The 24,660-nt window shown below is 33.0% G+C and overlaps 1 pseudogene across 1 annotated transcript in view; it reads right to left on the bottom strand.

Annotated features, from left to right (window-relative positions):
* Positions 1–377: 377 nt before the first annotated feature.
* The window catches only part of LOC118184826 (endoplasmic reticulum aminopeptidase 2-like), a 30,237-nt pseudogene continuing 5,954 nt past the window's right edge, over positions 378–24,660 (bottom strand). Inside the window, exons 3-9 of the transcript XR_015044334.1 lie at positions 24,363–24,635; positions 21,275–21,395; positions 18,347–18,501; positions 14,063–14,176; positions 11,500–11,634; positions 6,323–6,454; positions 378–662 (exon numbers count right to left, since the gene is read on the bottom strand). The product of XR_015044334.1 is annotated as an endoplasmic reticulum aminopeptidase 2-like (transcript). The remainder of the gene's footprint in view (positions 663–6,322; positions 6,455–11,499; positions 11,635–14,062; positions 14,177–18,346; positions 18,502–21,274; positions 21,396–24,362; positions 24,636–24,660) is intronic.

A 24,660-nucleotide genomic window follows, 5' to 3' on the forward strand; every position in this document is an offset into this window, starting at 1 on the left:
ATGCACGACATTTCGTCGAATACTGCGTATTATTGCGACATGTTAGAAAAAACATGGTAACATAAATAAATTCTACTGTCACAGGATAGAGTTTAATTTGATAAACTTTATAAATGGCAATAGAACAACATTAGGAACTTTGATTTAATGTTTTTAACTATGTTTTTGTTTTAATCTGTGTTGTTTGTGCTGCGCTAACTATGAGGCAGATTATTACAGAGCAAGAAGGCTGCAGCACATTCGTATATTACATTACATTACCACTCGTAACTTAAATGGATATATTTAAAAGAATATTACTATATTTACTAATAAACTAATTTGGATAAAATTTAATTGCATAATTTCCTTTAAAAATATTACGGCTAGCTTAATATCTACTTAATCAATATTTTATATATCATACCATCAGTCATATTCAGCCAATAAATGTTCTGTTTATCTGAGATATCAGTAACATACGTTATAGGAACAAACCACTTGTAACCATAAAGAGACTCATCTGTCGATGGATCATCATCTGATTCAAGAGCAGTTGCTCGATATCTTTGTTGTTTGACTTTCACTACAGTGTGTTCAAGTGTAACTGTAATAAGAGGATAACCTTTCTAACGTGTCCATGTGTCCATAATCTGTGACACATTTATGTGTGAAGGATCAACCTAAAAATTAAAATTAGGAATTTAATATCAAATAAAGTGCTTAATTCTATTTGACTGTCATATCAATTTTAACTTATTTTTGTTCTTAAATTGCATTATATCCTAGTTTTTTAGATTTTAATTTAATTGCATTTTTGTGTACGCTTACACACATTATTTATACATATAGTCTCTGAATCTTAAGAAAATTACAGCACCGCTGATCTCTGATTTAATTCTTTCTTGAAGTTTCTCTTGAGAAGAAAATACTTATTTGAGTGGATAAACAAAGATGACTTTTATGTTTTGAAGTGAAACTATATCTTGATCTTGCATTTCACATTTTTATTTCAAAAATGTATTCACAAATTACAGTAAGTGGACAGTAAAATAGAATTAATTGAAGAAAAGTCGAGCGAGAAGTTTAAATGTGAAAATTTTTTAAAGTAGTATACACTGACGAGATGAAATTTCAAAAACTCTTGCGTTATAAGATATAATCATTTTTCGTACTTCTTAAAAGCTAAATTTCGAGGGTTACTATAATTCGCCTCGTCTTAGAGAGAATACGTGTTTCAAACAAGTAAATTAGTAAATTTATGTACATTATATATACAGCAAAACCTCGGATCCTAAATTTAACACGTACCTGAATACTATTTGTAATTCGAAATGTTCGTAAATCAAAACAATTTTCCACACAAAAATTAATGTAGAATTAAATAATTCGCTCCTGGACTACAAGTGATTGCATATTTAATCTTTAGAATAAGACTTAATTGAGCCTAAGTTCAAAAGCAATGGAAATCAGTAAATATGTATATATAAAAAAGAAGAACATAATATTAAACAGATAAAATACTTAAAACCTTAATTTAATTTTACTGTACTTGTATGAAAGAGAGTGTCAGCATAAGTGCAAAATGATGAGGAAGTTGTTATTGCTTAGATGCGAAATTCCCTTCCATAATAACATAAAATAACTTTCTTTAGGAAGCATATTCTTTCATCTTTTCTTTGTCTCCAAGCGCCATTCGATTTTTAAAGGCCTCCTTTTCATTCAAACTTCGTACAAGTGTGCTTTGTTGTTACCTACGTGTTAAATGTTTCTAGAGTAAGGCATGGCATTACCATTGAAAATGCTTATACCGTGCCTCGCTTTTGCTTCATCAATGTGAAATTTGCATCTTACCCCGTTTTTCATAAATTTCGAGGATCAGAGGATTAGAATAATTTTTCTTTTTACTCTTCTTCTGAAGGCATTTCTTCCATAACCGCCTTTATTGCTACTTCTGAACTTGTAATTCTTTCATGTTCAGCTCATTTATTGGCCCTATAGTAACTTCTATAAGTCTTCATTTTTAACTTCCTAGTCTATGGTTTTGGTAGAAAGACAATATACCAGGTAACAGCAAAACCAAAAAAAACAACTTATGTATCTAATAGCTCAAATCTCTTCCTGCAAACGAATCTGGCTATAATTTCTTCCAGGCTGAAGTCAAATCCTGTAAGTCCCATAATTCCAGACTTCGTTAATAAAAGTTAAGCAATGAAAAACGTTAAAATGGCTCTCTCGTTTTATCTTTTGAAAACACTCTATTATTTTTAGTTACAATCTCCTCTTTTATTACCCTTTTTATCTAAACTTCTAGAAAATGGAAACCTGTCATCAAACTCATTTTTTAACATCGATTACTTATCCTTCACCATTATTCCAGAGAGCCCTGTATGTTCAATTCTACCAAATGTTTTTGAATATTAATTTTGGAGCATAGAACACCTACGAAAACACCTCTGAAAATGATATGTTGTCGATATGAGTGTTGGTAACTCCAGACACCGTTCGCCATCCGAAGCGGTTTTTTTTTTTTTTTTTTTTTTTTTTTTTTTTTTCCGCAAGATAATTTATTCATGAAACGAAATTTTTATGAGGTGAGGCGTACGTAAAGTCCTTTTAATTCCGAAAAAAGGAGGATCCTTAGTAAGACGCCCACCATAAAGATTAACAACCAACGCCTGCAGATAGTGGACCAGCTAAGATATTTAGGGGTCACTTTTGATCATAAGATGACCTGGATCCCTCACGTGCAGGATCTCAAACTCCGGACGGCAGCCATAGCCAAACAAATGAAACTCTTTTATGGTCTCAAATCTGGGCTTAACCCCCATATTCAAAAGGTATTGTACACGACAGTCATCGAGAAAATAGTGACGTATGCTGCCGCAGTATGGGCCTACCCAATGCAAGGAAGGAAGGTCAGACATCTTAACAGAATACAACGACCATTCGCATTGGGAATCACACGGGCCTACCGCACCACCTCCACCGATGCCATTAACGTACTTGCTGGTCTCCTTCCCCTGCACATCCGGGTTGAAGAGGAGGCAGCACGCCAACACATTTTGCAACTTAAGAAGGCAGTTACTTTTGACGATGAAACATACTACCCTGATGAGTACGAAACAAACTTCTGCCCTCTTGACGTCCACCCAGCAGAGAAAGGCAAAGGGATACTTATCTCAATTAATCCCACTTCAACTCATCACTCAAAGGAAATGACCATCTATACAAACGGGTCTAGATTGGACGAAAGAGTGGGATGCGCCTATGTCGCCACGAAACAAGACAACGCAATCGAGAAATGGAAGGGACAGTTAAGACAACATAACAGTGTCTTTCAAAGCGAAGCAGTGGCAATTGCACAAGCGATTCGCTACCTGCATTCGCACCAGCATAGCCATGTCACCATTAAAACGGACAGCTTATCATCGTTATATGCCATTTGGAATGCAGATCATCCCTCGGAAATTATACAGGGAATCCAGAGAGATCTTAGAAGCACCCCCCAGTACCGCACAAAATTAGAGTGGATAAAGGCTCACGTTGGCCACTATGGCAATGAGCTTGCCGACCAACTCGCCAAAGAGGCAACAACTGACCCGCCTGATGCACCAATTATCATCCCATGGCCGCATTCGTATTTAAAGAAGACATTACGCCTAAGGGCCACTGGCATGTGGCAGAACGAATGGGACCAAAGCACCACAGGAAGAAGGACCCACTACTTCATCGGCTATGTGGACACTAGCCGAAATGTAGCGAACACACAGTTAGTAAGGTTCATTTCCGGGCATGGGCCCTACCCGGAATATTTCTTCAAGCGTGGCATAAGTCACACAAGTCAATGTGCATGCGGCGACTCAGGCTCACCAGAGCACTATCTAACGTCATGCCCATTAACAGAAGGACTGCATATCAATCTCCCTGAAACAAATCGCCAGCCGTTCTGTAAATATATGATAAAACAGCGGCACTTTATTAAAAAGCTGGTACAGTTGATGGACAGACTGTCCGACTTAGATACAGACTTGTGTCAGCCATAGAACAACCCAGCATGTAAAAACAACTTAAGCATTTTAAAAAGGACACGTATTGCAATGTAGGAAAACTGTCATTCAAGTGAATTGTAAGAAACTATAATGTAGACTAGAAACTCACAGTATAAAGACTGCCTGTATTCATACCTGGAAAGTCAGTTGCTTATAATAATGTGCATGTACTGTGTAAATAAATTTCGGCAAATTATACCGTAAGACCATATATAATGAACCGATATATAATGTAGGCATAACGAATGTATGAAAGTGCATATATCTGTAAGCAAAGTAATGTAAGGGAGTGTAATATATGTAAATATTTTTGTGTATCAGTAAGCTATGTATAAGTAAGTTATGCAATTTAAAGTAATGCAATATAAATGCAGAAATGTCTAATAAAAATGCATGGGTAACATATATGTTTTGTATTATGAATAAGGGATATAGGATGTCTAACGCAAAGCAATGTATATATTGGAATGTCTATTTCATGTACTGGAAAATTATGCAATAAGTACCCAAAGAGCATGTAATATAAGTAACCTGTAAGACTATTATGTTTGTAAATATTTGTATCTAAAAATTAATCAGAATGTATCTGCACGTATCTGTATACAACTGCAAGTATATGTAACCTAAAGTTAAGCAGTGTAGGTAAAATTAAGTAATATGTGAAGCAGGCGTGCCTGACTATGTATGTATATAAAATAATGTAACGTAAGGCACATGTAATATTGGCATATGTATATTGGCATTTTTATTAGACATTTCTGCATTTATATTGCATTACTTTAAATTGCATAACTTACTTATACATAGCTTACTGATACACAAAAATATTTACATATATTACACTCCCTTACATTACTTTGCTTACAGATATATGCACTTTCATACATTCATTATGCCTACATTATATATCGGTTCATTATATATGGTCTTACGGTATAATTTGCCGAAATTTATTTACACAGTACATGCACATTATTATAAGCAACTGACTTTCCAGGTATGAATACAGGCAGTCTTTATACTGTGAGTTTCTAGTCTACATTATAGTTTCTTACAATTCACTTGAATGACAGTTTTCCTACATTGCAATACGTGTCCTTTTTAAAATGCTTAAGTTGTTTTTACATGCTGGGTTGTTCTATGGCTGACACAAGTACATGCAAACTGTATTTATATGCAATCTACAAGTAATGTGGGTATATTTATTAAAATGTACAGATAAAAACTGTAACTGTACACAAAAGTAATTCAACGCAATGTAAGATTAATGTAATTCAGGTAATGCATATGCATTGTATGCCGGAAATGAGAGACAAAGTCAGTATGTAACTCTGTAAATCACGTTATCCATAGAATATGTTAACCAGCAAACAAGAATGTAATACTAAATATTAACATCCCTTGTATGGCCATGTAATTGCTCTTTAGAAAGACTCAAGGTTCAACTCTAGATATTGGTGGACGTGGCGCTACACCAATTAACCGACGATAAAGGGGTGGTGCCCACGTCCCCCGTCGCATGTCGCATGTATATAGTATATAGTATATATATATATATGTGTGTGTGTGCGTGTGTGTATTTGTTTATTTTCATATGTCTGTATGTGTATTGAGTGGGCATATATAAGAGTGACATTTTTATACGTCACTTAATTATGCATCTAAGTGCAAATATCTAGTTTTGATTTTCTTCGCGAAGAAGTCGAGTACGCCGGTATCCGTATATCTGATCACGTACAGGACGACAGTAGTACATCAATATGATATCAGTTGCTATTACCTAGAAACCCTTATAGAAATATAGAAAATTTTGTAGCTCTGGGACTTCTCTGCGCTATGCGCCACACACATACCCATAGAAATCAACTACATATGTTATTACAAGAAAAGCGATGTACAATTCGCACATTTTTATGTGTCGGAAATTATTTCAAAGATTAAAAAAAGCTGCTTTCGTTTTAATAAAAAGTTTATCTTTCAAGCCTTTTTAATCGGCATAAGAACAATTTTAAAAATAAAATAAACTGATTAAAGGTCTTCATTTCAAAGAAGGAAGAGTCTTTAGAGCATTACATATAACTTTATATTGTCACAGTAAAATATTATCAAAATTTTAAATTAAATGCTGAAATTAAAAAATTTTTTGTTTAATACTTCTTGTTATTTCAGAATACTTTTGAATTTTTGAAAGTTTCCTTTACAGATATGGCTTCTTAAACTTTAAAATGAGAATTTATTTTCCTAAGGCTTTTGAATTTCAATAGCTTTGTTAAAAAAATATATAAATATACCTCACTAAGTGTGTTCCACAAGTCTGTAGCACGAGCATTCTGAAAACTGTATTTATTCAAGTAGATTGATAGTCCCTTTTTAAATGTTTCCTTGCCAAGGAAACCAGCTAACATGTTTAATATTGCAGCTCCCTGTATCAATAGAAATATTGACTTTCAGTGACACTCCTTGAGCACATAAGAAAACAAATTCTAATAAGATTCGGTTATTAAATTTAATACTTCTATTTTAAAAAATGAGAGAATTAAATTACATACAGTTGTCTCAATATTTACAAATTATAAAGATGACGGAAAGAAAAAATAATTTTCTTCTCAGTTAATGTTAAATATTTACTCGCTTCATTTAAAGAGATACATTTTTAAACATAGAGATAATTATACCGACATATTGTATATTGATCGGTTGCATGTTACAGAAATAAAGGCTTCCCACAACCTTTCTTATGAAGACTATTCTGCTTTTGGAAAGTTTATAACGGTTTGATTTCTGTACACATTTTAAAGGCCAGGGTCTTGGGTCCTATTTTTGAGGGACCACAAAATTTGTTATAACTCTTCATAACTTTATTTTTCCTGCATTAAAAACAAGAAGAGTGAGTGTTAAGTATTTCTGAAAGGATGCTATGCCTAATGCTGCGAACTACTTCAACTGGACACTGCTTTTGACTGAATAGTATAATGGTTCTGAAAAACTTGCAGTTTTCAGAAATTTAAACTTCCATTCAAACCAAACAGGATAAAAGCGCAGAAGATAGACTCTGCACCTCTAAAATTAGCATTTGAAGCCAATGTATAAAAATTCTGAAATTCTGTTACAAGATGTTTCATATAAATCACGAACTGCAAGGAAAACGTAATTCAAACGGAAATGCCAAAAATGCCCAACGCTAGATTAAAATTTTTTTTCGAACGTCTGTTACAGTGTTAAGAGATCTTTCTTCTGTTTTCTTAAAGAACATTTTAAACAATAAAAGTCTTAAATTCCTGCCTATATAGTATCTTGGGATAAAGTGTTAGGCAGGTTAACATTTCAAATATTGAATTTAGGCACAACAAATACTTTTTTTAAATCCAAATGCAATAGTGGCAGTTAATTGCCTTTGCACTTATTATAATTATGATTTTTAAAATATTTCCATGACTTTGTAGAGTTCCTCACTTTGTAATTCTAATTACTTTTGGAAGTGAAGAGTCTTAAGAACTGATAAGCGAATAATCGCTTGAGTTCGTTTGACAGGAAACAAGAAGATAGAAGGGTAAGCTAACCCTTTATTATTCCAACTAAAGTTTAACAAAACTCCATCTTGGAGTGTACAATAAAGCCGGACCTCGGCTTGGACTTGGATATTAAGAATTAGCCTAAACTAATCTAAACTAAAGAGGTATAGCCGAAGCTATCAAGATTCTAACAGAGTTGGCCCCTTAACGTTAATAGACTGTGAAGCTATCAAGGGCCTAAAGTACGGTCAAGCGTGAAAATAGCTTACGAGAGAGAAACCTAAAAAGGCGAACGCGTGCAGCCAGAATACCTGGTATCTCTCTCACTAAGACCGAAAAACTTTGCGGTTAAATACCGCTCTTCCTCCTTCTGCATTCAGACGTGATTCTAAAACTACGTTCCGGCTGGAAGTGGTAAGTTGAAGTTAAGAATCGACAGCAAAGAATGTTTAACTCAAATTTTAACTGTTATTAAAATTAACATAATCCTTACAACTTATAAAGCTTAGAAAATACTAAAATTTGTAATTTCCTCCTCTTTAAAATTAAATCTTATTTGAATATTGAAATTATAAATGATAATGGTTTTTTTTTTTTTTTTTTTTTTTTTTCGAATTTGAATTCTAGCATTCTTTGAATGTTTAACAACTGTGATATCTTAAAAACAAAACTTTCATTCTCAGAATGCATATTTTTGTGTTAAAGATCGTTATTGATAAACAGATTTTAGTCTCAGACTAAAATTTGTTTATGTCAATAAAACGAATTTCTTAAAACGAACGAAAAATAGTAACTGCTCAGTTAATAATGCCATGAGCATAAATTACGTTACGTTACTCTATGTTTAAAAATGTATCATTAGCTCAGTTAATTTAAATTGAATTAATTATTAATAATTAATTCAATTAATTAAATTGAAGATAATATTTTATATTAAGGCAAATAACATAATTTAAAGAGAATATTATTAAGGAAATAAGTATATAAAATCAGTAGTAAGTAAAATATTGAATGAATAAATAAAATAAAAACCGATCGGATAGTATTTAATGGAATCCAATTCAAGGGCTTTTCACTTTCATTAGCCTATTAAGCGTTAACGATATGTACCTTTTAGAGGTTTTTAAGATGGCTTTAAAGGACCTTTTAAGAAGAATTTTATAGTTAGTTTTCAAAATTACTGGTATTTGTATAAAATATAAACAATTTTCGTATAAAATAAGCCCTTGTATAATAACTGGTAACATATAATACACTGCTCCACATTGAAAATGCAGCACCAAGAAGGAGTGGTCAGAAATTTATGCAAATTTTAGAGTAGACGCACGTCACTGAGTTATGCGAATGATGTGAAATGCGCAGCTCTTCGACGCAAGTGAAGTAAGATATAAGGGAAGGAACTTGCAGAATGGACAATATTCGTGTCGTTATTTCAACCAGACGAATTATCGAAGAAAGTTGGTTTTTGTCCCGGAGGATACGTGTAATTGGAGAGAATGCCAGGCCGCCGTCAACGAAGACCCTTCCAGTAGATAGACGATTTTACGAGGGGTATGGTGATCGGACTGAGAAGGGCAGGTTGGTCCTTACGTCAAATCGCAGCTGATACCCACATGGATGCGAGCACGGTGCATCGGCATGACGAACATGGTTGGAACAATGTGGAATTCGGCTATGGCGAACAGGAAATGTGGGAAGAAGGAGGGGTGCAGGTGCAGCCAGAGGGACGTCAGCACGCGTGGATCGACGCATCCGCCGACAAGCTGTGCGGTCCCGCAAGTCATTTGTACCGCGCTTCTGCAGCATGTGCAAGATACCCTGGATGTTTCCGTGTCGACCAGAACCATTTCCCGTCGATTGGTTGAACGTGGCCTGCACTCACGGCGTCCGTTAAAAAGACTGCCATTGCCCCCACAGCATAGACGCCAACGTTTAGAATGGGGCCGGACTGGAGTGATGTGGATGACAGAATGGCGAAACGTCGTGTTCTCAGATGAGTCACGCTTCTGTTTATCCAGCGACAGTCGCCGCATACGTGTGTGGCGTCGACGTAGAGACAGATCTAATCCGGCAATAACTGTGGAACGCCCCACCGCGCGACAACATGGCATAATGGTTTGGGGCGCTATTGCCTACGATTCCAGGTCACCTCTAGTTCGTATTCATGGCACTATGACGGCCCAACGATGCCTGGATAATGTACTGCGGCCGGTGGCAATCCCCTACCTTCAGGGGCTGCTTAACGCAATTTTTCAGCAGGATAACGCCCAAACACAAAGTGCTCGCATCTGCCAACATGCTCTGCAAGGTGTACAGATGTTTCCCTCGCCACCGTACTCTCCTGACCTGTCACCAATCGAGCATGTGTGGGATGTGATTGGACGCCATTTGCAGACTCTGCCCTGCCTCGTTCAGAAGACGAACTGTGGCAAATTGTTGAAAGGAAATGGAGAGCCATCCCTCAGGACATTATCCGCACTCTTATTGACTCTATGCCTAGACGTGTTTCTTCGTGCATCACTGTCCGCGGAGTCGTTCTCGCTCTGTATTCTGACTATCATTTTGAAATAAAGATCACTTATTGCTGCTTGCTGTCTCTGTCATTTTTCCAAATTTCATCAATTTGTGTTGCATTTTCAATGTCGAGCAGTGTATAATAATAAATGAGATAAACCTCAGACTTTGATGCAGTGGAATGTCCTGAGAATAAAATACTGCACAACGTTTGCAAAATACATTCAATGTTCATATAATTGTAAATCTTAATATAAACATACTTTAGGTATATGTGAAATTATTTTAAATATTTCCCGGTGATATTATCAGGACTTGTGTTCCTCTTTACTTGCTTTGGAAACATGAACTGTCCTGACTCGGAACAGGGAGCTTACTCAAGCTATGTTCAATAAATTGTGAAGTAGACAATACACACAGGAAGGGTATACGAAACCCTTTATTTTTTTTCTATCTTTACAGAGGTTTCCGGAACTTCGGAATACAGAGACCACCCACTTGTGGTCTGAACGTAAGAATATAAAACTGCTAACTAAAACTCTAACTAAAACTAACTTTGGATTAATATACAAGTGCCTAACTTTAAGATTGGCCGTTATTTAACAAAAATCCGTATTTAGTACAGAGAGCTGCTAACACTACGATACGTTTAAAATTATCAAGAGGATTAAACCTCTGGCCTGGAAGGCAACCAGCAACCGAGTAAAACTACTATGGCAAGCGGCCTGCTTCTAATAACTCCTTCCTCTCTCTTGCTTGGCAAAAAGCCACAACTTAAGTACTTGGCGTTAGCAAGACAAATTTGCATAAATACGTTAAAGCTTTTAACTCTGGCCGGAAGTAGAAAATAAGAAGTGACAGTAAAGATTTAAAATAAAATAAACGTTAGTAAAACTTAGGATCCTTACAATATAACACATATTTATTGATATACCTTATGATAATACTCAAAATCTATATTTATACAACAAGAATTTTTTATATGTCTATGCAAAATTCCTAGGTGTTCAAAACTAATATCCCAATAGACAAAAACTGGTAAAGTTACAAAGTATGTTCTTTGCAAAAAGTTAAAAAAGAAATAAATATAAAAGAACTGATACAAAGAAATTTACATCATTTGTAGTTACACTGAGCTGCATATTATAAAGTTTTTAAATGAAATCTAATAACCTTACAACCTATATTATCGAAACAATTCTACAATATAATTTTATAATCCATGTATATTCAAGTATTTCTTTATTACTTCTTTTGATCTAAACTTCCTTTTCCACCAAAATGGAAATAAATATGAAATTTTAAATGCTTTCTCAGCATGAATTTTTATTTGACTATCATAATAAGTTTTCTACAACATAAACTTTACCAACTTGCTCGGTTTTTTATGTGACATGTATAAAATAAATTTTCTTGTATGTGACTTAAACTAAATAACAGACCTTCTTAGAAGATATGAAATCAAATGCTGCTTTTATTTCAAGAGGATCTGTAGCATCAGTTATTATTGGATGAGAAATTTGAAGACTGTCCAAAGAGAGTGCAACTTGAGTTGTCTCTACAACAAACTCATCCATCTGTGGGGGAAGAAATAAAAAAGTTCAAAATAAGTTTAAATCAAATTGAAATAGAAATTTCAAGTAAAATTTCACAAGAATTTACATTGCATTTACATACTGCAATATACATTGCAGTTACATAGTGAATACTTAGTATAAACTTTATGATTTATAGGATTTAGAACGTTTGTTATGATAGAATTCAGAATGATTTTATCAGATATACTGCGAAGAACAAGAATGAGATATTTTTAAATATAGACAAATTATCGCAATGTAATTAAAAGTTCAACCTCCCCTCCATTTATCTGGTCTATTTATCCTACTACCCTTTCTTTAAAGGACATAAACAATTCTAGAAATGTTGCAGATATAGAGCAATTCATTTTGATACCAAAATAATTCTTGCTCGGTTTGTTGAGAGAAGAACGATACACGCATATACACTACGAAATCCAAGATTCGTCGATTCCAAATTTGGGGAGTTTTCAAATTTTAGATCATTGGTTCAAATATAGTAAAATGACACGTAGACATGGCAACACCGAGCTTCACTTATTGTTTAAATCAGATAGAAAAACACGCACATTCCTAAATATGTTATAGCGTAACTTCCCAGCCAGTAGCTATTTCAAATTGGCATGCTGCAGGAAATCATTAGCGGCGAGAAAAACAGCAATTTATGACACATATGCCTTCTTTTACTGAGTATTATGTTCTCTATTCCTAGAATTTGTTAAGCCGGGAAGGCAAATTTTGTTATTTTAATTTTATTTATAGATTTATTTTTTTATTAGATTGGTGATCTGGAAATCAAAATATTAAATCATTCCGCATAATGGGTAGCCAGATTTCGAATTTTGAACGGTATTTATATGACTCCTGGAGATCACATTAGACTAGATTACATCTTGATGACATTAAAAAACTATTAAAAAATTTTACACTTAATTTTTAAAAGCATTCTTCAATAGTTTTATAAAAAAATTATAATTGCCTTGTAATTTTGTTTTAAATTTCTTTACATGTGTTTATTATTAGACTCATATTTGATTCGTTTTTCATTCATCCAGATGTAATTCAGAAACGCGGTTCTACTACAGAAATTTTTTCGGCTGCTCCTTTAAAAAGACCAAGAAATTCTCAACCATTTGTTACACTTATATCATTATATTATGTTGTTTTATTATGTTGCTTTGTTTTTGTTTCACGTTTGATTTAGTTAGTTGCACCATCTTTGATTTATTTTTTATCTCTTTATGTATATATATAATTCAAGATGTAATAATTAAATCAAAATTATACCATAAAAGGGGCAACTTTCTAATAGGAAACACTCAAATCAAAATTAAAGAAAATCAATTAAAATCTGAAAGAAAAACTATTCAGTAAAATTAGTAATTGTTCTACTATAGGTGTTTTGACACAAAATTGGACTTTTTCTGAAATGACATGCCAATTTTTTTTCCATATTTCAATTCTACGACTCAAATTACGCCAAACTGCCGAGTTTTGTAAAACTCGCATGAGTAGTTTTTAAAAAATTAGTTCTCAAAATTTTAGCTCCTCATTATTAATTGAATTTGGTATATATTTGTTAATATCTCTTCTTTTATTAAACTTATTTGATTCTTTCTTTCACATTTCGAAATTTAGGTTCGTTCCAAATAAAATTCGCACATTTTTATGATTGATTTTTAAAATTTGTATTTTAGAATAATTTTGATAAATTTTTCGAAAAACATTATTAATTATAACCTATAAAATTTTTAACATCATCTTAAAGTAGATGTATTTCTAGGTAGACCTACAAAAAATTAAAGATTTTTATTCAAAATTTAAGATATATATGAATTTGCATATTACAGCGTTTTAAAATTTGGCATATTTGTTCTAAGCATATAAGCGATAGTATGTGTTACGCGTTTTAAGCGATAGTATAGTACGCCAAACGTGGTTTACGCACTTTGTTAAAATTATTTGAAAGTATGGACCTTTTTTTCTGCTCGTCTGCAATGAAAAAAAGGAAAGGGAGATAGGTTACTATAAATTAAGTGGTTCGCCAAGTGAATTAGTCTTGACACAAACAGAAAAAAATGGGCAAAGTTAAATTCTTGAATTTCTCCGTAAATGTCACACCAAATTTTACAAAATTTAAAATTTAGGCATAATTTGAGTAGTAGAATCGAAATATGGAAAAAAATTGGCATGTCATTGGAGAGAAAGTCCAATCTCATATCAAAATACCTATACTAAAACTGTTCCCCCTTTTTTTTCCCCTTTGAGCAGTGTACCATAATTGCATTCTAGTGATTTTTGTATCTAAAATTATTTTTAAACAATACTTATTTCTTTTATAAATAAGCTATATAAATTCTTAATTCAAAAACACTAAAGTAGTAGGGAAAATCTGACAGTAATGAGAATTATGCGAGTCACACGTTACCGTATTCCAATCTGGTCTGATATTATCCAAAGCCACTGCTTGTAGAAAACTTGCAAAACCTTCATACAACCAAAAATCATTCCACCATTGCACAGTTACTAAATTTCCAAACCACTGCAAATCAAAGCAAAGGTTTAATGCTTTATTTAACTTTATAGAAATGTAGTTTTCAGAAAGAGAATAAATGAGTTTAATTTAAATATTTGAAAATGTTTGTAATAATCCAAGGCACATTTCTGTTAATCTTTTTAGTCATACAAAATAAGATTTTTTTTTTTTTTTTTGTTAGTTCTTCAGTGTGAAAGTCGTTTCAAATAAAAATAAGTTAAATGTACAAAAAAAGATTTTATTTTTGTGATTTCCTGGAATATTTAACAACTTTACATAGCAAAAAGTACATGAAATGCATTAAATTTATTCCTTTAGAGATGCATTTAATATCGTCAATAGTTCTAAAATTGCAACTTAGTTCTAAAAAATAATCATTAAAATATTCCTAGTCCTAAAACTTTAATGGGAAGAGCAGCCAGTACATCATTAAGATTTGAGAACTAAGCCGGTAATATTTAGCAACCTTTTGTTTTTGGTGGCGCTATCTGTAGTTACCAACAACAACGAACTGCAGTTGGAAAGTTAAGAGTTGTTTTGCTGATGATTAGTTGTAAGTGGTGCCATGAATGTTCATTGCGTTCAGCTAGAGTGTAACACTCATTCATTAGACTATTGCGGCTATGATACGCCGCCTCAAGCTATTGAACTATAAGCATACTCTCAGCTTCAGTGCTGAAATCTTAAAGAATTTTTTAACCAGGAAGCATAATAAAATACAACTTTATAGATTTAGGGTCGAGAAAATATATCTTATCTCTCTACTGTTACATTTTTCTCAGTTTTAACTCCAGCTTCTCAAAACAATTAACAATGAAATAGATTAACTAAATTTACGTCTAAATAGTCCACAATTTCCTTTAGGCAAATTGAAAGAGTTAAATTATTATGTGTCATAAGAATTTTAACTAGCTAATACCGAATAATAAATTGTGTTGTTTTATTTACCTCACAATGTTCTTGCCGAAGTATTTTAAATGGTTATCAGTTTACATTCTTAATATGCTGAATAAAAGTAATTTATTAAAAATCTGAAATTATGAAACATTGCATTCACTCACGAATTCTATTTCTCATTTTTATTAATTCCATCTTTTGAAAATCAAAGTAGAGAATTACATAATTGTGTAAACCCATTTCTGAAGGTTCAGATTAAAGTATAAATTTAAGCGATTAAAAAGCATACATGAACATTGATACTTATATAATTGCATTATATTTTTTAAAGAAGTCGCTCATAGCTTTATTTTAATACCATTCTTTATACTTCAATATTGTAAAAAGTGGTGATGAAGTCCTCAGACTATATCATTCGATGCTCTCCGTCAAAACTGGAAAGGAGCTAGTCAGAGAGCTTTCATGGTTTTTGCCTAAATTAAATCATCTAATGGACTCACAATTGTACTTCACCAAACACATACCAAGGGAAAAAAACTTTTCGGAAAAGGATTTTAACCATTATGTAATTATTGCAATATAACTACTCAATGTATAAATCCCGTTTCAAAAATAATTTGTAATATTGCTCTGATTCGTTGCAATCAACATAAAAAGGCCCAGCCATAATGCACAATTTGACCATTTGCATATAAGAGTTGTTTTTGCACCCTCTAATAATAACAAAATAACAAAATAGAACAGCAGATATTTAATAGAACAGATATTTTCAAATTGCAAAATAGTTCCAGCTATAAGTTTTCAATTCTTAAGTCTTTCCAAACAAAAAGTACGTTGTAGTACATTTTAACATAAATTTGGCATCGCAAACACTGAATATGAAAGAATTGTGCCTGAAGCAGATATTGATAAAAATATCCTCTTTCAATGATATTTTATTCTTTCAAAGAAGTTAAATGAAGTTTTTTCTTTACTGTTTTAACTTCAATGGATATTACTTCTTATACAGCACCCAATAAATAAATGTTATTATTAAGTTACCCCAAAAGGATGTCCTTAACTTCATACACTGAAGTGCTACCGAATTAGAGACACCTAATTAGTTACAAGCTGCTGTTTCCCCCCCCCTCGATAACGGCTGCCCTACAGCAAAACAAGAACTCAACAAGTCTAAGCAAGTGTTTCAGAGGTACGACTAATCAAACTCCTGGAATTTGCCATAAATCAATTAACGACATTGCTGGTGGATGGTGTGCTTGCACACGTTGTCCCAAAGATGCTCAGTAGAAATTATGTCCAGGCTCCTTAATGACAATTTCAACAGATGGAATTCAGTGAAATGCTTCTCGAATCAAGTAATAGCCGTCCGTGTTTAGTTACAGGAGCAATTCTCCTGCTTCACTCTATGTCCATGCAGATGGCAGAAGAGTTTGAAAATCTGTAAGTAGTCTTCCAGCAGATCTACGAAGACGAATATTTAAAACAAATAAAAGCGGCAAGATGAGAGTATTTAAAACAAATAAAAGCGGCAAGATGAGAGTATTTAAAACAAATAAAAGCGGTCCCAAACATTTCCAAGAGAAAATACCTTAAACGATCATTGAACCGCCGTGACCTTGTACAGTATCAAACAGGCTCGCTGAATTCAGGTCTATTTGAGGTTGGAGCCATAATCTTAGTCTACTATCAGCATGATGCAATCGAATCGAGACTCATCACACTATGCTACTGGTTACGTGGCCCAGTCATGGTGTTCTCTGGTCCATGTAAGATATTAAGTTTGATGGAGTGCAGTGATAGTGATACTCCTGTGGGTCTTCGCCTTCTGAAATTCATGCGATGAAGTGACTTCTGCACAGTTTGTTTAATGTCTGACTGAACTTCTCATTTAGTTGATCGATCACCTAAGCTAAAGTTACCGCTGATTTCATACACGATATGGGAATGTTGGACTGTCATGACCATTCAGAACTGCCTGTCTCTTATAGTTTGCACAATTACTCTTTCCTTTTTCATTTACTGGTATACTCTTAGTACTGCAGAGCGAGAAAAACTCAGTTCTCGAACTATTTCTGAAATTTAATGGCCCATGCTTCAAGTATATATTATTGGTTCTTAATCGAAAGCGTCTAAATCACGGGATTTGATCATAATGTTACCTTCCAACTATTGCTTCGAGAAGATTATATTTCCAGCTATACATACCTATGGCAACATTCTTGCATGAGCAGAAATGAGATAACAGCAACATGTATTTGCACAACGCCGACTATCACTAATTGAATGGAGCTTCATGATGACCATTCTTCAGAATGGCATTCATAAATCTACATCTAATACCCTAAGTTTATTATAGTCTGCTTGCTCTAAGAGCTCACAGCTCTAATTTCCAAAATGCATTTATTGAAGGAATAATTCTTAATTTATTTATACATGATTGCTTGAAATAATCTTGACCTACATTAATTATCTCAGAAACCTAGGTAATATACAAATTATTCATAGTTTATTAAGCAAAGCTGATTATTTATAATGTGTATAGAGGTTCAGAATAATGAATGATTCGTTTGTAGCTTTGATAATGAATTTAAAATGGTTCTTTCAGTTACTGAGCTTGGAATAACGTATGGCAATTTATCTTTTCGGGTGCTTTTTTTAAAATTTTAGTTTATTAAATCGATTCAAACATACTTTAGATAATGAATTTTTAAAAATTCCTATCGAAATCCACTTTACCGATTATATCCTGCCTTGAGTTGAGTATAAGTTCGTTATTCATACTTAAATATATAATTTAAGTTTTGGTACATTAATTTTTATGAAGAATGTGAATTTTTAAATCATGCCAATTGCAAGTTATTGTAATTAGACGTGCAGACAAACAGTAATTGGCAAGTTAATGCCTCCACATTGAGCCAAATGTTGGTCTGTGTGGCGATTAAAACGTTAAGTAACCTAAAATGATCATGAATTTTTACTGAGAGTTATAATATATTTTTCTGAATAATAACTGCATGTTATACTCCACATTACAAATGCTCAATTTATATTGACAAACTAAATGTTTAATAAAATCAATGGCATTCCGAGAATTTTTAGGACTATTTTGAAATTATATTAGATATTTTGAACTGTATATTAGATAATTAAACTGTATTTAATCAAATATTTGACAGGAAACAAAAATTTTCATTATACTATGCCATACAGAATGTGCAAAGAAAAGCTGTAAAATAAAATGGGAAAATACTTTGTAAAACAAAATTTTTAATTACATACCTGATGAACCAATTTCTGAGATATTATAGAAGCCACCAATCCTTGGCTCTCAGTTGATGCTTCTGAAGGATTATTTAAAACGCTGTTCATCGCAAAAGTTGCAAGGCCCCAGTTTTTCGTAGCTCCAGCAGCAAATTTAGGAACAGCCGCCACATCTATTTTACATTTTTTATAAAGATCATTGGACAACATGTATTAGTAATTAAATACTGTTAACTAATGTACATTAAGTCCGAAACATTATATAAATCAATCATCCTCATTACATAGTATACTGTAAATAATAGCGTAATCCTAAAAACATCAGTTACAAATTCGCTATTTTTAATGCTCTAAATCAAGAGAATAAATGCAATATTCATTGTGATCATCCTTTCATTGTGATCTAATTACTGTAGCTTTTTTTTCTCGTATAGGTTTGTGAGTATAGTAATAGAAAACATAAAAAAGGGTAATTATTTAATATATGATTAATTACATTTCAAACATAAATAGGTTTTTTCCCACAGTTTAACTCTTTTTTTTTAATATAGTGAAATCAAATAGTTTGACGTCTTTAAACAATTCAGAATTGTAAACTAAAATCAGTGAAAATAAAGGTTACATTATGAGGAAAATAAAATTTATAATTTAGGTAATTTCTGTATTACTAGTACAAAGGGGCAATTTGCCCAGAAGGAATATTAATTTCGTTTTGGGATTTTGCGTTGATTCACTACAAGCGTTATTTCACTTTTCAAATTTTTGCCACCAAATATTATCGCCCTGTATTATATTTAAAGAAATTAAATAATGAAGAATCTGCATAAATGTATGTATGTTTCTCGCATTGTGATAAAACAACGGTACAGAGAGCCATCAAATTTTGAATAACGTAATCCTGCGGCGAATATGGGCATATGGAAGCCCAAATTTGGAATTTGGAACTATCGATTTCATATTTTGTAAAACATTAACGAATTTTTGATTAACAAACTCAAGGATTACAAAGCGAGCAAGGGAAACGTTGTACAGAAAAAAACATTTTTATCTCCAGCGCGCGAGACTATGTATCAGAAATAAGCTCATTGTAAACTTATTTTGCGATATTGCTCTTGAACTGAATTTTATGATTTAACTGAGAAGCACATGATATTTAATAAATAAAGGTAATACACAAAATGTTAAAGAAACGCCCCTTTGGACGTAATTTAAAATGTGAGACCTTTCAGATTTTTTTTATTTTTCAATTTATTACATATAATTAATAACTTAAAATTAAATTCATTCATTAATTATTGTATTTCCTCGCGTATTTTCTACCTTTTTTCGTGATTTTTTATTTATAATATGTAAGTGTATGCAAGCTCGTGCATGTATATAAGTAACGGGTGGCCATAATTAAACTGACAGTGCTCACAGTGTTCTGTAGCGTGATCTATTTTCGAGAATGACGCCACATTTTGTAGGAAGATTAAACAAGACGGGGGACGAAGGATTTCGCGAAAAAAAATTAGTTCCAAAAGTCACCGCTAGGGGAATATTTGGCGCTCTGTAATAGAAAATAGAGTGTTAACAAATGCAAATCAATACGGAAATTACCCTTTATTTTGCATTCAAATGAGGTTCAGTGTGGGTGCCGTTGTTGTGGACCACATATTGCATTCTGTGCACAGTATGCACAACAGCAGAAAGTAACGTGTCTGCAGGAATCTCCTGTACAGTCCGTGATATGTTATCCTTCAACGTAGCCAGGTCCTGGACCACTCCTTGATAGATCTTAGACTTAAGGTAACCCCATAGCCAGAAGTCGCATGGGATAAGATCAGGCGACCGAGGTGGCCATGCAGTTGCAAAGTAGCTGCTAATGACTCTTTCTGTTGTGAATTTCTGTCGTAGCATCTGTTGAACCCGTACAGCAACGTGTGGAGGGGCTCCATCTTGCATAAAAATGATTTCCCCCAGGCATTGTCTTTGCTGAAGTGCCGGAATGACAAAGCTGTTCAACATGTGGCGATATTTCTCTCCGGTAACAGAACAGGTTTCTTCCGGTCCTGTCGAGGTAATGTTTTCATAGAAGAATGGACGTACGATAAATTTTATTCCGTATTAGTTTGCATTTGTTAACACTCTATTTTCTATTACACAGCGCTAAATATTTCCCTAGCGGTGAGTTTTGGAACTATTTTTTTTTTTTCGCGGAATCCTTCGTCCCCCGTCTTGTTTAATCTTCCTACAAAATGTGGCGTCATTCTCGAAAATAGATCACGCTACAGAACACTGTGAGCACTGTCAGTTTAATTATGACCACCCGTTATATACATATACATTTATTTTAAAGTATTTGACTTCAAACATGATGCAAGGAGAGGTCACATAGATTTTCAAAATGCACTGATTATTTCAATTTCAAATAAACCATAAACTATGATAGAATGTTGCCATTAAATTTCGAGGTAATGTGTATACATGATTAATTATTTTTCTCCTTCAAAATTAAGTTTTAAATTGCACTGTTAAACGTGCAGATTGAAACTTAATAATGAAGCGCTTCATTATCATAGTGACATAAAATCAGAAAGCCATTAAATCAGATCTTTATCTTTGTTATAGTAAGTTATATAACTTTTTAAAATATTTTTCAAGAAGAAGACTCATGAAATTCAATAGGCCTGTTAAAGTTTCAGCTACGTGGAAGATTACTGCATATTCTCTTATTCATTCTCATCTCGTTTGCGGCACATAACCGTATTTTATAAGAGGTTAGACATTGCGATTTTCTGTTGAATAATGTCTTAATTTTTAAAACTAGTGTTTTTTTATGTAAGAGCTGTTTCAGAACAAAGAAACATTCTAAAATTTATTCCTAATAAAATTAATTTGCTTATTTACGAATATTATGAATGTACTTGTGGTTATTTTTACGGTATATGCAATAAAGCACATTACCAAATTTAGACAATGGATAACTGGCATCAAAGAATGTTTTATAAAAGTGCAGAAGATCAGCAGCCATCTCTAAAGCCAATTCAGTTTCTGCATAATGCTCAGCGGGAACAAGAACTCGAATCTGAAATTGGACTTTAATATAAATATTATTAAAACAGATAGAATACTTAAAAAAAGAATAGAGAAAGAACAGTCAATAAAATAATAATTTTTCTCGTAACGTTACCAGTGAACTATTTATTTTCTAAACATGTAATTTAATCAGTGAAGTTCTGTAACTGAGTTACTAATAATTGCCAATCTTATACCTCCCTAAAATTTTTGCTGGATTTTTTGCTGGAGCAAGCGCAATGTTCTTTTCTTTAGAGGTGCAATGAATAAACAATTCAAATTTTTAGAGATAATTTAAAAATTTGCCAAGGAAATTATGCTGGCTAGATTTTGAGTTTCAAGGCATCAGACATCCCCCCCAAAAAAATTACTGTGATTTATGCTGTATACAAACATACAACTAATAGTCTAAACAAATGTATAAATTCTCAAGCAGTTCTAAAACGACAGTAAATTATTCATTCTATAAATCAAGGGAGAAGAAGTCACATCAAGAAAAAAAGTTAGTCACAGTATTCCACAATCAATTTTCTCACAATTTCATTAATAAATTCTCTGACAGTATTGAACGAATTACTAAACAACTGTAATTTTAATCCGATTATATTCAGCTTTTAATGAAGTTAAATTATTTGATTAAAGTTTACAACACTGTACTATTTATATTACGTTCATTATTAGAAAGATCTTGTTACTTAAGAACAAAAACAAGTAATAAATATATTGGTGAAAACGCTAACCAATAAAACTGATTATATAATCAGTCAGAATTTCATTTAATATTTGGAACATAATTCCATTAACAATAGTAATTTCATCTCGAGAATGCAATATCGCATAAAACGAAATATACGCAAATTAAAATCCTTCGATAATAATATCCGATTATAAGTAAAAACATCCTAAATGGAGGCAATTCTAGTCGATCTTTTTTATATTTTCTTCTTCCCACTCAGTTTCCAAGATTTATTTTACAGAGGACTCAGTTTGAACTTTACATTAAGTTTTCAAACATAAATTCAAGATAAAAGTAAAGTAAATTTTCAGAATCAGCATAGAAGAGGATGAATTATTTGTACGGTTTAGGAAACTCGATAATCAAAAGGATTTGCTTCATGAAATAAAAAAGAGTGTATGTAAGCCCTTGTGTGTGAGATTAAGATCAAACTACAAACAAAAATAACATGGCTGGAAAAAGTTCTTTTCAAATAACATAAAACTAATATTCAAATGTATGCATGCGAAACGTTTTAGATTACATATATGCACATAAAATATCACGTATTTCGAGCGCAAAAGTTGGGTACTTCCTTATTATTACTGCTCCGTTTTTAAATGGCGCCAAGATAATCGATAAATCGCGTACGTAAACCATATTCAAATAGCTGGCACTCCTAACGACGTTCATTCAGTTTGCTCGTGACAGGAACAACTGCCCGTAAATCACGCATTATATTTAGTATTTTCTTTTTTATATGAATTCACAGTCACTCAAAATTCTGGTCACGAGAACTTTAACTATTTGACGTGTTAAAGTGTTATCCTTAAAAAAAAAAAGAAAGAAAAGAAAAGGAGAAGGAAGGAAAAGAAAAAATGCGTTAAAGAATGCTTGATTGAACGAGAAGTGAGGAAGTTCCTACCAACAAAGACTCATTTTACCTCACATTCGAATATGCGAAAACGGTTATTAAATAAAAACTACAGCTACTCTTTGGAATATGGTAACAGGTAGTTTGGTGACATTTTGGTAAGGCGATAAAGGTTACTAACAAGGACTTTAGCAGTGTACATGGATAAAGTCAAGAGTGTGCGCAATGCCATTTTTGTGCAATTCTGGGATGTTTTTTTAAGTGAAAATAGATCGACGTGTACATGGATGATACCGTGTATGTGCAATTCTTAAAAACACGGCAAGCAGTGGGCGATTCTGCACTTTCTCCCAATTTCGCCCCAAATCTTCGTTATGATTAAGCACTTTTGTTCCATAAAAGTTCTAGCATAAGCGTAATGCGGCTAGCAGATTATGGGAAAAAAACGTTGAGTAAAAAAAAAAAAAAAAAAAAAAAAAAAAAAAAAACCATGCCTTTACTTCGTGAAAACAAAATGGCGTCCAAAAAAAAAACTAGCAGGTTGCTGTAACAGGGTTAATCGCCAAATTTTCGCCAAAAAATCGCCAAGTTACTATAATCCGAAGATTGACCAAAACTACATTTCAACAAAGGAATTTGGAGGTGTAATGTGAGAGGGTACAAGCGAAGGTTTTGGCATCTGGTTCAGCAGTTTCAGGATACAGTTTACAGCATAACTCCAGCAATTTATTTATTGCAGAGGAGCTGACATCGATTCAGAGGAGGGGGGACAACTCAGCTTTTACGAAAATGCAACTGAGTGAATAGTTTTATGTATCCTCTGCGTCTAATCCGACAGCTAAATAAGCGAATAGAGGGCTCTGAAATTGTGGACATAAACAAAAGTTGTACGAGGAAAAACAAATCAGCTGGATTCTTCCACAATGCTGGATATTTGGCAGATTATGCAGAACAAGGGAATCGACGATTTATTAAGACTATTGTATAACAGAAAAACTCTAAATCGAGTTTAGAGACATTAAGGCTGTGAAACGTAAATTTCATTTCGTTGCTATAATACCAGCTTCTCATTTACAAAATATTGAAAGACTGCGGGGCTTTCAGTAGTGGAATAAAAAAATATTACTTTGAGAAGTTCATAAGATAGAAGTCCTTGGGACTAGAAAATATTCTTGATGCCAATATTAAAAGCTATCGCGAATAAAAGATATGCGTATGTGAAAAGTAAACACAAACTTGGCGATAAGTGCCAAATGATGTTTACAAATGGGAGCTGCAATAATAAGAAAGTACTAAAAAGGTTGTATTTATTCCATCATTAGACTATGAACAAAAATAGAACAAAATTTGCTTAAATAAATTAAACAGAACACTTTACAACTACTTACATTTATACCATCGGTGTTTGTAATTTGGCGTTCGTTAAAATCGCAAACCATAAAAACAACCAAGTATGTGCTCATTTTAGGAGTTTTGCGAAATGATGTTATAGAAAACCCACCACCATATGGAGCAGTTTGTAAAGCTTCAGAGTTGAAATAAGCTTTGTAATTTTCATCATGTGCTTTGAAAGTTGAAAAGTAGCCTTCATAGCAGGTTCATCAAAACAAGGAAAAGCTGATCGTGCACCAGTTGGCTCAAAATTTGTCGTAGCTAAGTATCTGAAAAAATGTATTTTTTGTGAAA

Source organism: Stegodyphus dumicola, chromosome 12 (assembly GCF_044657685.1).
Source record: "Stegodyphus dumicola isolate Sdum_Otavi_A_Nest chromosome 12, ASM4465768v1".
In the NCBI taxonomy this organism is placed as follows: domain Eukaryota; kingdom Metazoa; phylum Arthropoda; class Arachnida; order Araneae; family Eresidae; genus Stegodyphus; species Stegodyphus dumicola.